General features: G+C 41.8%; 1 protein-coding gene across 3 annotated transcripts in view; it reads left to right on the forward strand.

The window, feature by feature from the left end:
- Window positions 1-14,036, forward strand: part of ADARB2 (adenosine deaminase RNA specific B2 (inactive)) — a 312,048-nt gene that overhangs the window by 236,453 nt on the left and 61,559 nt on the right. The gene's annotated exons all lie outside the window — the stretch shown is intronic.

Here is a 14,036-nt window from a genome sequence, read left to right on the forward strand (position 1 = left end):
GGGATGACACTACCGCATCACTGCTAGAAGCAGATGAGTGTTAATCTTTCAACAGTTAAAACCTCTATGTGCTGAAGAAACCATCAAATATGTGATACATGACATACATTTTAGCAAAACAGTTGTTGAGATGTGTTGGAAATGTCAGCTAAAAAAAGTCTACTTAACCACCTTAATGTATAAAAAATGGCAATCTACAACTTGGCATGACATATGCATATATATATATACCAAGTACGTGACAAAATGCAGCTGAACCACATCATTTTAGCCTGCAAGGGTAAGACTTTCTTATTCTGTTTGTTTCCCAAGTCTCAGGGTCTGTGATAATTTCATTAGTTACTGAAACATATTGTTACTGCATTCCAAGGACAACGTTAAGTGCATGGTGCTCCTGTTACTGGCAGGGAAAATTAATATCTAGGACATTTCAATAGGATCTGAATATTTCACTACAAAAGCATGGCAATATAATGAATGTAGAGCTAAATGGGATTTAGGAGAGGGGATTTTATTTATTCCATTTTCTGGCGTAAGGAAATCACTTTATTCTGATCACCTACTACTGGTACCTATTCATTACTACGGCATTGAAACTGAAGAGAGAGATAAATGATTTTAATCTGCTCTTGCATGCGAGTAGATCTGGGCTCCCCACTTGGTCAGGGGAGAGAAACAGTCCCTGATGGGAAGAGGTGGCCAGGATATGGCCATCACTTGGGTATTGCTTGACGCACAGGCTCCCCATTGGAAATGAGGATAACTGCTGAAATGCTCACCTAGAAATAACAAGCCAAAACGCTCAAGAAAATGTGGAGGGTGCTCAGTTCCCTAAATCCACCTCCCTAACTCAGCCTCTCCTGGCATAGCTGACTGCGTAGGGACCATTGCACTGCTTTCCATCAAGGCATCCCGCCCCAGGATCCAAAGCTTGTTATCCTCCACAGGGGCAGGTTACAGCTCAAAGTACCTTTTAGCATTATTATTCAAGGAGACGAAAATATGTCATAACATGCATCCTTTCACAGCAGTCTGAAATGAGCCATCGCTTGATGTCCCATGGAAACAGAGGGATGGGGTCTCCTGGGACACATAATACAGACTAATGCGCAGACTGGGTTTTAAAAACAGACTGGGTTGTAAGAAGAAGGAAAGAAGAAGAAATATAAGGGAGAAGCAATAAAGAAAACCTCATGGTAGTGTTGGCTGTCGAGAGCAGAGACCCCAAGGTAAAACCGTGTTGTCCAGCCATGTATTACCCAGCCGTTCAGTGAGGTGGATATCTCTGGGCACCGGAGGGAAGTGGCAAGAAACCATCAGTCAGAAGAAAGTGACTCCATGAAGCTCATGGACAGCTCGAAGGTGTACAGTTTCGGGGAAAGGGTATTTTGGCACTCTGACATGAGAACCATAGAGTCGCGTTTCCCAGCTCAGTGACCTCGCAGAGTGCTGTCTACGCTGTGAAATAGAAAATGTGCTCATTTCAGCTGTCACTGCTGTATGGGCAGAATATTATTATTATTATTGCTGCATTATTTCATGGCTAACCAAATGTTAAAATGCAGTACATCACCCACCGCTTCCACGCCAGGGGATATGATGGCTTTTCTTTCTTTCTCTCTCCCCTTCTCTCTTTTTATTTTTTTTTCTTTTTTTCTCTTTTTAGTCAATTTCAGTTTTAAATAGATGCAGAAGTCGTTGTGGTAGTCAGACTAGCAGTGCTCAACCTTGGCAAGTGAACTCAGTGGTTTTAAATGTTTTGTCAGTTGCAGTCAATGAGAGCAGGTCTGATTCTTTTCAGCTCCTAACAGAGGTTTCCTTCCATTCACCCTCCAAAGAGCAGCATCTGTTGGCAGGGTGTAATGGCCACTACAGTTCTTCTGTGATGAGGAAAGGACAAATGGGCAACCAGGCTGGAAGCGCATTGTGCACACACGTTGACACGCAGAAATGCTTTCATACATTCTTTACCCGTGCTGCTCTGAAGAGAAACAGAAAAACCCACAAACCACTGCTAGAGGAGACTTTGCCAACCTGCTACTCACCTGTGAAAATGAACTACCTAGATTAATTACCTGACAAAGGCTGGACCACAGCTGTCAGCTCAAAATGAAAGAGTAGCGTGTCAACAGAAACAAAGCAGGAGACATGCTGGAAGGGATTTTCTCTGGGGCCTCGAGTGCACTAGGCTTTTCTCGTTTTCTCTTCTCCTTTCCTTTCCTTTCCTTTCCTTTCCTTTCCTTTCCTTTCCTTTCCTTTCCTTTCCTTTCCTTTCCTTTCCTTTCCTTTCCTTTCCTTTCCTTTCCTTTCCTTTCCTTTCCTTTCCTTTCCTTTCCTTTCCTTTCCTTTCCTTTCCTTTCCTTTCCTTTCCTTTCCTTTCCTTTCCTTTCCTTTCCTTTCCTTTCCTTTCCTTTCCTTTCCTTTCCTTTCCTTTCCTTTCCTTTCCTTTCCTTTCCTTTCCTTTCCTTTCCTTTCCTTTCCTTTCCTTTCCTTTCCTTTCCTTTCCTTTCCTTTCCTTTCCTTTCCTTTCCTTTCCTTTCCTTTCCTTTCCTTTCCTTTCCTTTCCTTTCCTTTCCTTTCCTTTCCTTTCCTTTCCTTTCCTTTCCTTTCCTTTCCTTTCCTTTCCTTTCCTTTCCTTTCCTTTCCTTTCCTTTCCTTTCCTTTCCTTTCCTTTCCTTTCCTTTCCTTTCCTTTCCTTTCCTTTCCTTTCCTTTCCTTTCCTTTCCTTTCCTTTCCTTTCCTTTCCTTTCCTTTCCTTTCCTTTCCTTCTTCACCAGAAATGTTCTCATTTTGTGAACTGGAAACTGAGGTGCAGGGTGAGAGCAGGCTTGGCGTTGGTATGAGAGCACAGGGGCAGAAACTCAGCTCATATCCCTGAGGCTCAGCCCACCGCTGTCTGCCTGCCCATCACACATTTAAAGACTCGCAAGTCTTTTGGGGCTGATTTGATCATACCACAGATAATACTGGAAGCTGCTGTAGCTCGAAGCTTACATACAGGCTTGGGAGTGGTCCCGATCCTGCAGATGAAATATTTGCGATGCAGGCAAGGGTGACCTGGAGTCAGCAGCGACTGCGTAAATCGCTGCTCGCCCCGCGGCTGCCTGAGCCCCCACCCCAGCCATCACACCTCCAGCTGTTTGCAAAGCCTTTCTCCACCCAGGGGGAATTTTCAGTCCGATGCACATAGAAATACTCAGATTAATTTGATTTTTTTTTGGGAGAGGCGAGGAGATTTAAGTGAGGTTTTGGGTTGTGGATTTTTTTTTGTTTGTTTGTGTTTATTTCTCCCCTCCGAGCTGCCTTTCATTGCGCATTTACTAGTTCTGGAAGACAACACCCTGCTGACACTTAGAGAAGCATCAGTGAATAAAGTCTGTTGTACAGGCTGCAAAGCCATCTGGACTTTCTACTGAAAAGGTTGGACATGGTTTTAGGCAAGATTTTATCACATCTGAAAAAAAACTTCTTCTCACAGTACCTCTTCCAAGGTTGATGTCAGATTTTTTTTTCTTTTGTAGGTTGCAAAACAAAAAATTGACAAACAGTTGGAAGGCAGTAAGGATGGAGATATAAATCTCTAGAGGAAGCTTTGTCAAAGGTAGCAGAGTATAAACAAAAAATAAATTAGTTTTGGTGTTATCAGAAACTGGACAGACTTCGATTTGTATAATAGTTTGTCTGGGTTTCCAGACCACCTAGGCAATGCCTCTGTGAGGCTAAGCACAGATTCACTCAGCAAAAGAGTGGATTTTTTTTCCCTCTCAAAAAGAGAAAAATAGTTAAACATATAATCATAGGGACAGAAGGGATGAAGAAAGACAAGAAGACAAAGGTGCAATGGCAGATGGACCTAAATTCTCTGTCTTTTTGCCTTAATTATTTCCAGGGGCTCTGAGCAGAATATTTTGATTTGCTTTCCATACTAGCTCTTGAGCCCAAGAAGCTACATGTAGCTACAGCCTTTGGTGCTACAGTCCCCCCAGGACAGTTTTGTGGACCAGAGAGGGCAGAACAAGGCTGTGCATCAGCTCTTTCTTGTCGAGGAGCCCCGTGAGCAGTGCAGGAGAGAGCAACTGGCTGGATGTCACTTATTAGGGTGCCCTTTAGGGTACGTGCATCCTAGTAAGTGAGCCAACATCCAGCAATTACCTTAATACACACACTGGTGACACAATTTTATAGATAATGAGAGCTGGGTGTGAAGGTGGGAAACTGTGGGTTGTTCCACATTTCTCTCTGGAGTTGTCTGAATTTTGGGACATTCTTGTGTTATCCCATGGCTGTACACGGGAGCCCAGACATGTATCCCCTGACACCTCAGAGACCTGTAGAGGTATCCTTCCAGAGGAGTGGTGTGCTGGTAGAAGAAATTTATTCTTATTCGTATTATACATTTTTTTTCCTTTTTCTTTTTCTCTTTTTTCTTTTTTTTTTTTTAAAGGAAGAATTGCATATTCTATTTTTTTGTCTTTGACACTGACTTAGCTGAGCACAATATTAAAGCTGGTTACCTCTCAATTTAATCATCAGTTATATAGGAGTAAATATACTTACCTATCTGACAAATCTTACAGCATTTGGACAATTTGTAGGTAAACTGCTCTGAGATATTTTTTCTAAGCAGTTAAATAAATATAAATTATTTCTTTTGAATTTAATTACTAGGTTTATCCAAGTATTCTTTGTTTTGTTTTTCCCAGGAAGCTCTTCTTTTGTTGGCCACAGTGAATAACTCACTTTCTTATGATGAGGAACTTTTCTTAAAGATTTGATTTGCAGTAAGAAATCCGAGCTGTAATTGAAAACTGTAGCACTTCAACCATCTGGGGGCAGATCGTCATGGGCTAAAACTAATGCTGAGTTTTTAGCTTCCAGTGCAGGTTCTCAGCCAACATGCAACAGTAAAATCCTTTATTAATTTCAGCAATGTCATGTTAATGACCTGTGTTTGTCCAGTGAAGAAGAGTAAGTGAGGAAGAGACTGGTTTTAGCCCTGGCGCCACACACACCCCAACCACAACAGATGAGGAAAATTATCCTTGCTAATTACACGTTTGAGGAGAAGCCCAGAGAAGTGTGAGGTAACATAAAATGTAGTTTGCCTTAATATCCCTCCTAGCCAAGGGAAAGGTGGCTAGCAAGGTTACAGCTGGATTTCGAGAATCATTACAGCAAATGACAACGAGATCTTTAACAAGAAAGGAAAAATTCCAATGTCTGTATCGTAATTGCCAAGTAGTGTATTATACACGTCTGCAGTGATTCAGAAAGTTGAATTGTGCAGTGCCTTGCTGGGATCAGCAGTTCAGAATAGATTCAATTTGTTTTGGACACTGCCTGCACCCCACTTTATCTAACAAAGCATATGTGTAATGGGGAAGGCTCTTAATGGTGCAGCTCCTTAATGAGAACCATAAACACACAGGCGTAGATTTTCCAAGTGGTGCTCAAGGGATTTGAGCAAGCACGGCTCTCTCCCTGCTTTCAATATGTACCCAAGAGCTGCTGACTGGTTAGGCTGTAGGAAGAGAGTGGACCTCAAACAGCCAAGAGTATTGTATGTGATGAGGGGTTTGCTCTTGTTAGTTTCCAAAGGATATACAATTTAATGCACCTAAGATAAAGCAAGGAAACAGAAAACTGAAAGGACATTTCTCAGATAAAGCATTGATTTTATTAAAGAGATACGGCTCATAATATGAATCTAAAATCTAGTTTTTTATAGGGAACATAAAAGCCTTTTTACAGAGTTAGCCATTCCCAGGCGCTGGTGGCTTTACAGAGCTTTTATCTAGTTAAAGAAAACCCATTCGTGCTAATTTAATATCTGTGGTGTACAACAGCTTGACACCTGAGGCTTGGCCTAAAGCAGGCACAAGGCTGCAAAGTGAACACTACTTCATTGTTTTGAATTATTCAGCACTCGCAGCCAACCTTATGTGTGTCTCTGTAGGAAGAAGGCTTTTGGGTTAAGGATCAGCAAAAGAAAAAAAAAAAAAAAGCAAACTAGCCCTCCTTTCCGGCATTTGTTAGCAGGTGCGGTATTGACTTCAAGAATGATTCTGCAAAATTGGTGTGGACATCCTTCATTACCAGAGCGATAAATGCAGGGCTGTACTCAGAAGCAGCAGAAGCTGGAAGCTGAGTATGGCTTCCTTTAGGGAACAACTGTTCGTGTCGGTGGAAAAGCTTGTTTCCTCTAAATTCATTGAAATGGTACTGGTTGGTAGCATCTTTTTAGAGCAAGATGAATGCAGACAGTAATGAATCAACCTCAAATAGAGGGGCTCATCTGTTAGCATCCTAACATTAACACACTAATGTGAATTTAAAGATTCTAATTAAACCTACATACGAAATGTTTTGCTACTAAATAGAAAACCGTACATTTTGGAGGAGCTGGGGCATTTGGATTTTACATTATTTCCTTTTTCTATAGTATGCTTATTTTATGTATTCTATTTTCTTACAGCCACTCCAGGGGGTTCTGAAACAAATAAAAAGATACATTATATTAAGTTTGATTGATATCCTGTAGTCGAAGGATATATTGAGAAAACAGACCAATTTTTTCACTGAGCTCTTAGAATAAATTCCTGTTTGATCTTCATTACTCCCCACCGTGGCTACAAATTTCTCTTTAGATATTTAGCATTGATTAATCTCATTTACAAGATCACATAGTTGTACTTATGGACAAATTTAGGAGTTGATTCAATATAGCAGAACTCACATCATAGCTGTCTCTTTCCAAATTTGTCCATCTGTCTCCAAATGTTCCAATGAACGTTTCTTTTTTCCCCATTTCAGACTTGGTATTTGTGAAAATAAATAAATAAATAAATAAACATTTAAAAAAAAAAGAAAGTGGCATTTGTTCAGTACCTCTTTGCCATTCATAAGAAGGACTTAAAAGAAGGACTTTAACTAACCCTCCCATTCATCCTTTGTCCCATCTTAATTTCTCTGTGCATGCTATATCCTCCCAACTCTAGTCAGGGAAGTGCCTATCATTTTCATAAAGCCACTGGGTTACTGATATACCCGAAAACCTTTGGGTGGAGAAGACTTTTCTATCCCAGCTCCCATTCCAGGGTCTTTCGATGCATTTTTGTCACTCTTTCATCTGCTGCACAGTGTCAGTCTTTAAACTCTGCTTCATACAGCAGCCAGCACAGCGTTGAAATTTAGTAAATGATCACTAATGATATAAATAATGGTGTGGAGGCAAATATGTTCTGTGGGGCCTGGGAAATTAGCAGAGCAATCAGCCTCCAGCCGAGGTGAGAGGAGGAGAGGCAAGCAGCCAGCAAATGATGGCTCTGAGCCCACGAGCCCCTTGCACAGTCCAGACAAGATGTCCAAGTCAGCCGAGGTCAGCCGAGCCTTCACAAATGCAGAGCGAATTCAGAGCATTTGGTGATTGCAGAAATGAGGAATTTATTAGGGTAACACAGCATCACATGTAGCTAAAACTTTTGTAATAGGACCGTGAACAGTTGAGGGGGTTGGTGAGAGCGATTCTTTTGACTGAATCGATAGGAGCAGTTGATCTTCCCCATCAATCTTGATAAGAAAACCATGAGGATATTCAGTGTCAGAAATGTGTTATCGTTATTGGAGTTTTCATTAGAAGCTCGGTGTGGGGACGCGTACCCAGCTGCTGCCTGTGCAGCACGAGCACGGTCCCCTCTGAGGAGCGCGGATGAGGAGACCTCTCTGAGTCAGGATGTACACAGGATATATGAGCACGTCCAGCTGAAATGAAAACATACAGCCAGACAAAATAAAAGCACGTCCGTCTAAGATAAAACAAAGCCCATATATGCTGGCCCTGAGGGATAAGCCAGAACCAGACATAATGATCAATACTGTAGGAGTTAAGATCGGAGAGAAATAATTACTGCACATCTCAAGGAAAGGACCACAATGAATTCCTTGGCAATGCCTTGTTCTTTGAGTAATACTCCGTAAATGCCTGTGCATGCTGAAGGACGGCTGAGTTATGAGGGCTGTGAGTGCCTGCAGCCTCCAGAAGTACCTGCATGACCCTGCTAGGAGGTTCTCGCTGCTGTTAATGCCATTTGCCTCCCTTGTGAGGAGGGTAAAAATCATCCCCTTTTACCTCTAGAGAAGCGGTACTCGTGGTAAAGCAAGGAGTTTGCACCGAGGCTGCGGGAAGGAGTGAACCCAGCCTCCGACCTGCCGCCCTCCCTCCTTCCATGGAGGCACTTCCCCTGCCTGCTCCTTTCTCTCCGTCCTGGTTCAGCCCTTCCCAATGGACACGGGGAGCTCCTGGCTACAAGAAATTGATGCCAGCAGACAAACGGGGGAGGGCAGCCCACGACCCTCTGCCATTTCTCTTCTCAAGGCTGCGTCTTGAAGATGATGTAGTGCCTGGGAAGAGCCTGACTAATTCATTGGCTCTAGGGTGCAATCTCTTAGTGATGAATCTCCAACTGGCTACAGCAAACTTATTTACAAGCCTGGGAAAAAGTGTGTTGTGTAGCAGCAATTTGCTGCGCGCCCTGACCAGGACCAGCACTCCAGGACTGATATTCGCTGTGCTGTTTTCCTCCCTTCCCATTTAGGCATCGAGAGTACTCCACAGGAAAAAAATACAAACTCCCACTGTCAAAGAGCGCCAGTTTCCCCCTTGGCCAGTAAATAGAAGTAGGTGTGCATCTTCTTTTATCAGTGAAGGAAGCTGTGAACTTAATTCAACCCGATCCCCATTCATCGTGTTCAACATTTACCCCCAAATGTCAGTAATTTTCTGGAAAATAAAGTACTTGGGAGACAGGAGAAACAGAGCCCTTGGTGATATCTGTATAGTAGAGTATTTCTTTCCATCCATATGCAAATCTAACCTTTTTGATATTTCAACCCCGTAAACCCTAAGACAGGATTTCAATAGAAAATATTTACTAAAGGCTTTCTCCTTTATAATCTATTGATTTTAATATCCTTACTACTCCTGTTGAATGTCAGTTTTACCCTGAAGACTGCCATTGCAAACTTGAGCACATTTAATTATTTATGCCATTTGAAATATTAGTGCTGAGAAATGACTAAAAGTTTTTGATTCTGTAATGGTATGATCTAAAGTTTAATTTTCCTGTGTGAATAACACTGGTAATTTGATATGGTAATCAAGGACAGATGAATTCCTCAGACAACACAGTGCAGTTTTAGTAGTAATGACGTCTATTTTTCATTTTTCCAGCCTACTTTTATGTGATAAAATATAGCTCATTAGGTATTGTGGTGTCTCACACTGTTTTCTCACATCAGAAATTTTAGTATTGTCTGTTTTCTTTCTTCTGCAAGGCACTTGAACAGGTACCTGTTGATTCCACCACTGACAGTGGGCGTTTAGGCAATGTTCATGACCTAAGTGCAAGTAAAAGCAGGTTTGGGCTTCAGTATGGGTCAAGCAGCCTTCTTTGCCTTGCTGCTGTCACCTACTCTATTAGTAAGAATGAGCAAAGTTTTGATCTCAAAGACATTGCCTCTGAGACAAATATTGTTTGTACAGAAACATATAAGTAAGGGCCTATAAAAGCCAAGATTTTGAATGCAGACAAACCAAAGCAGGCCATCTGAAAGAAACACATCAGCTGGAAGGTCAGTCCTCCTGGACAGACGTGGTTTTTCCTCTCGACATGCTGGGTGCCCATGCACAGCGCCAAAAGCTGGCGTGGCCAAGCTTGCCCTGCCTGGCCACTTGAATTCCCCTCCTTGCAGGCTGAGCCTCATCTGGAGCATCTCTGAGTCAGGCACACTTCCACTGGCTTCAGTGGAGTTTTGGATCAGACCCCGGTTTTCCAAGGAGAAACACTTAAAAGTTTCCCCAGGGCCAAGCATTCAGGTGGTGTTCGAGCATCGGGATGAATCTGCAGAGTTCTGACTGTCCACATTTCTTTTATTTTCTTCTCCCCTGCCCCCAGCTACTATTTCTCTGCTATTACATGTTTCTTTTTCACAAGGAATGTTTCTAGTCTTTTCTTTCTTTTTTTTTTTCCATCTTCTAAAATCTTCCCTTTTTCTGCTACCAACCTGATAGCTGTTCAGAAGCTGCCAAGATGTATTTGGCTCTTGTATTTACTCCAGATGGAGACTCTTATTCTCACTCATATCTGGCAGTAAGAACTGTGGTATCACCAAATGCAACTTTTCTACGAGATTAACTTTTTTTTTTTTTGAAGAGTAACAAAAGACTGGTTTCTTTTGTGCATGGTTTGTAAGTTATTCCTTACGGTAGATAATGTAGGCTAACCTGTATACCAAAGTTCAACCAGGCTCACAATGGTCATCAATAGTGGGATTTTTCTGGTTTGTACCCCATCAAGAATGATCACTTGGATATGTATCTTGCAGTAATCTAGGATTATTGATCAACAGTAAAGCAAGAAAATCTCTAAAATGAAATCTCAGGTTATAAACTGAACAGGGGTAAATGTAGGAACACTTACCCACCATATCTGTCCTGTATGCATTCGATAGATTTGTAACCATTTTTGTTTCTGTACAAACACTGAAGGCCGGTTTAAAGGCTCTAAATAGGCAGAAATGCTTCTGCTGATTTCTGTGGGTGTGACTGGCTCAAGACAAATAGCTTCTCTGGTGTGTGTTAGAGGGGAAGGCAGCACGCTACACATCTTGCAACTTACGGGCATCAGGAGACCAAACCTACACCCAGCCCTGCCACAGGGCCGGCTTTCGGGGCTGCATTATTCAAGACTCTGTGATTACACTGCACTACACACGCCTAAATCCTCAGGGTATCAAACCCCTCACAGGGCTGTCTTGACTTCTTATTTTTCTCCACCTAGAAGAACAGACTGCTCCTTTTCCTCTCCTCTGTACTCTGCAATACCCAAAGTTAGGGCTGTATGATTGCCCTTAAGTGACCTCTTGGATTAGACATTATGGTTCTGGTTGTTTTTCCTGCATCCTCCATTTATTCATGTATTCCATTGCTCCTACTGATTTCACTGGCATCCTTTTAGGCAACGAATTCAAGACAAAAAATATTCGCCTGACTTATTCTAGCTAAGAGGCTTCACGTCTAATGGATTTGCTATTCTTTAATGTCCCAGGTCACTCCTTGAGATCAGTGAATGCTGAATTTCTTATCGTCCCTAAATGTTATCTGAAGTCATGTCGTTATTTTGCCTTTAGTGAGTCTCTTTGCATTCTGGCTTTGGAACCTACTGCCAAATGAAGTAAGGAAAGCTCTGACTGTAGGGATTTCTAAATCCAAAGTTAAAAGTTATTTGTTCTATTTAGCATTTTTAAAATGATTCTTTTAGGAATTGTATGTGCCTCTAAGCTAATTAACTCTTAATGAGTGCAAAATGCCCTGGGATGCAGATTTGGAGGGTACTCTAGAAGTGCAGGCATGGATTGAACTGTAATATTGCAGGAGATGAAATGTATGATTTGATTCTTTTTTTTTAAATGATGTGCAGATAGTTTTATTGATATACTCTTTATTTTTTCCCCTTTTTTTCAAGTCTAAATAAAGCTGATCAGATTTCAGACCACCACATGGGACCCAGTTACATCAGTCCTGCAAACACAGTTTAGTTTTCTGCTATGGATGAAGTCACCCTCCAGTAGGGAAAACAAGTTTGGAAACAAACTTTCGTGTTATGAAAGACAGGCAGAGTTCCAGCGCTGAGCACGTAGCCAGAACATCAGGAAATCAGAACACCTGGCTCTGCCCGGCTCTGTGCTATTCCCTTGGACCAGTCCCTCACCCTTTTAGTGCCTGCATTCATTCATCTGTAAAACAGCTATAATTGCATTTATATCACAGGGGTGCCTTGATGCTTGACAAATGAGAATTGACCCAAAATTCATCCTTCAGAAGCACTGTATTAGCAATACCTTGCTCACATGGTGGTTGTGGACAATTAGATTAGAAGAGGTGTAAATGCAGTCAAAGTGAAATTCCATTTAGGAACTGTCAAACTGTTCTTGATAATTTTTCTTAGTTTTCATCTAATTCTTTTGTAGAATTTTGTGAGCGTCTCACAGATGAGTTTAAATGCCTCTTTCCTTTATTTGCACCAAGCCAGAGCATTTTGTTCCATGTTATATTAAACTGCCTTCCTTATTATGGGCAAATGGCTGGTTCCCAGAGCAACACCTTGGAAAAATGCACTTAGCAAAACAACGAAAAATTATCATGTTGAAGAAATCCTATTCTTTATGAGCAAATCGAGATCACTTGCAAGGACCGTCTGTTGAAAAAATATTCAAGGTTTTACGAAAAGAGGGTTGCCTAATTGTTTTTATATTTTATTTAATTAGATATTATACATATATTTTCTATAATAATGTTTAAAAATTAAGCTGATTTTCAGCAACAAACTGTAGAAACATATGGCATACAGCCTGCAGAGGTGTTCAGTGGCAGTAGTATTACTGACAATATTAGTGAATTAGAATCTGCTTTTCTCTGAAAAATAGCTGTGTGTTCTCCCAGTCTAAGATACCGTGTTTTTGCCAACATGTTTTTATAGCCATTGACAGTTTAGGGAGGAAAAATAAAATAAAATAAAAACATATGATCTTCCTAAGGACATTTTCTTACTTCTGCATGACCATAGACCTCTCAGGGTGAGGGAGGGAGAATATCAGCCTCAGCCTCTCAACCAGGGGTGCTCAAGAGGTCCTGTTATACCATGTGAGTTTAGTCAAACACCAGAAAAACAGGAACTGTTGCTTGGCCGAGCCACTAACAAAGACACAGTCACTTGGGACTAGCTAGATTACAGAAGGTCTCAAACCAGCACCCCAGAGTAAGCTCTGGCCTCCAGGACTGGCTCCCAGAAGGATTTGTAGGCACAGCTTGGTTTCACATGAGAAATCAGAGGGCTCAAATAAGAAAAAAAAAAAAATCCTTTGGATCTTTCTTTTTATGCTCAGACTTGCAAAGCATTTGAAGAAAAACTCATGCTCACAAACAGCATTCCTCTGACTTATCTCTAACGTATGCTTGAAAGGCTCTGTGCCAACCAAAGTGCTGAGATTAAGTAAATTAAAAGATACTAACTTTTGTAATGGGGAAACAGTCCAACCAGAGGTGTTCTCAGGAGCCTCACAGATGTTTTAGGTTCACACTCATCCACACGCAGTCTTCAGAATTCACCTTTTAGACTTTTTGCCCTGCTTGGCTTCAATACCCACTTTCCCGAAGGTGTCCCAGCAGACTGAACTCACTCACACCTAAGGGTTCAGAGCACACAGTCTGCAGAGCCCAGTCCACAGGAATATCTGACCTTTCAACAGGGGGGCCGTGCTGGCCCCGCTCGGTAAGAAGTGCAAGCAGAGGTTCCCCTCCCCTTCTTCCTGACGGCAGTCAAGGCAGAAACAAGACAGACCACGGTGCTCCTCTGTCAGCATTAAACACAGATCGTTTTACTCCAGTAGCAGTGCATCATTAAAAACGCACCTTAACTGCAGAAATAAGTCACCTTAACTATAAGTCACCTTAAGTATAAGTCACCTTAAGTATAACCCAGGCCTCACCTTAGCTTTTAGGTTTCAGTGAGGTAATGGAGATTTTCCTTCCTTAGCATTCCTTAACAACAAAAATCCTGAAAATTACTAAACCTTGACGCTGGAGGTACCTAATCCACATCTAAGTGGTTTTATGGGACACGTGTTCATCTCTTCAGCTCACTACAACAAAATTATTGAAGGTCTAACACAATTTCTGTGAACTGATCCCGCAGCAATGACTAGGAGGCTAAAGAAAAGTCAACCTTGAAATCTTTTCCCTTTACCACTAATCCCAGTCAATACAGGCCTTCGCTTTAATTCGGTTAATTTGGATTTAGAACCTAACACCAGCCATTTCTGAGGGGGGTGCGGGTAGTCGACAGAGATGCTCCCTTCATCTCTGCTCAGGTAGGTGGCGTCTAATTCTAAAAGGGACTGCTCAGCAGCTGACAGCAGGTGATTAATCTGCAGAAACGCCCAGGTGCTTCAATCAAAGAAAGTGAAAGAATTCTTTCTGA

The sequence above is a fragment of the Anser anser genome, assembly GCF_964211835.1.
Source record: "Anser anser genome assembly, chromosome: 2".
Lineage (NCBI taxonomy): Eukaryota > Metazoa > Chordata > Aves > Anseriformes > Anatidae > Anser > Anser anser.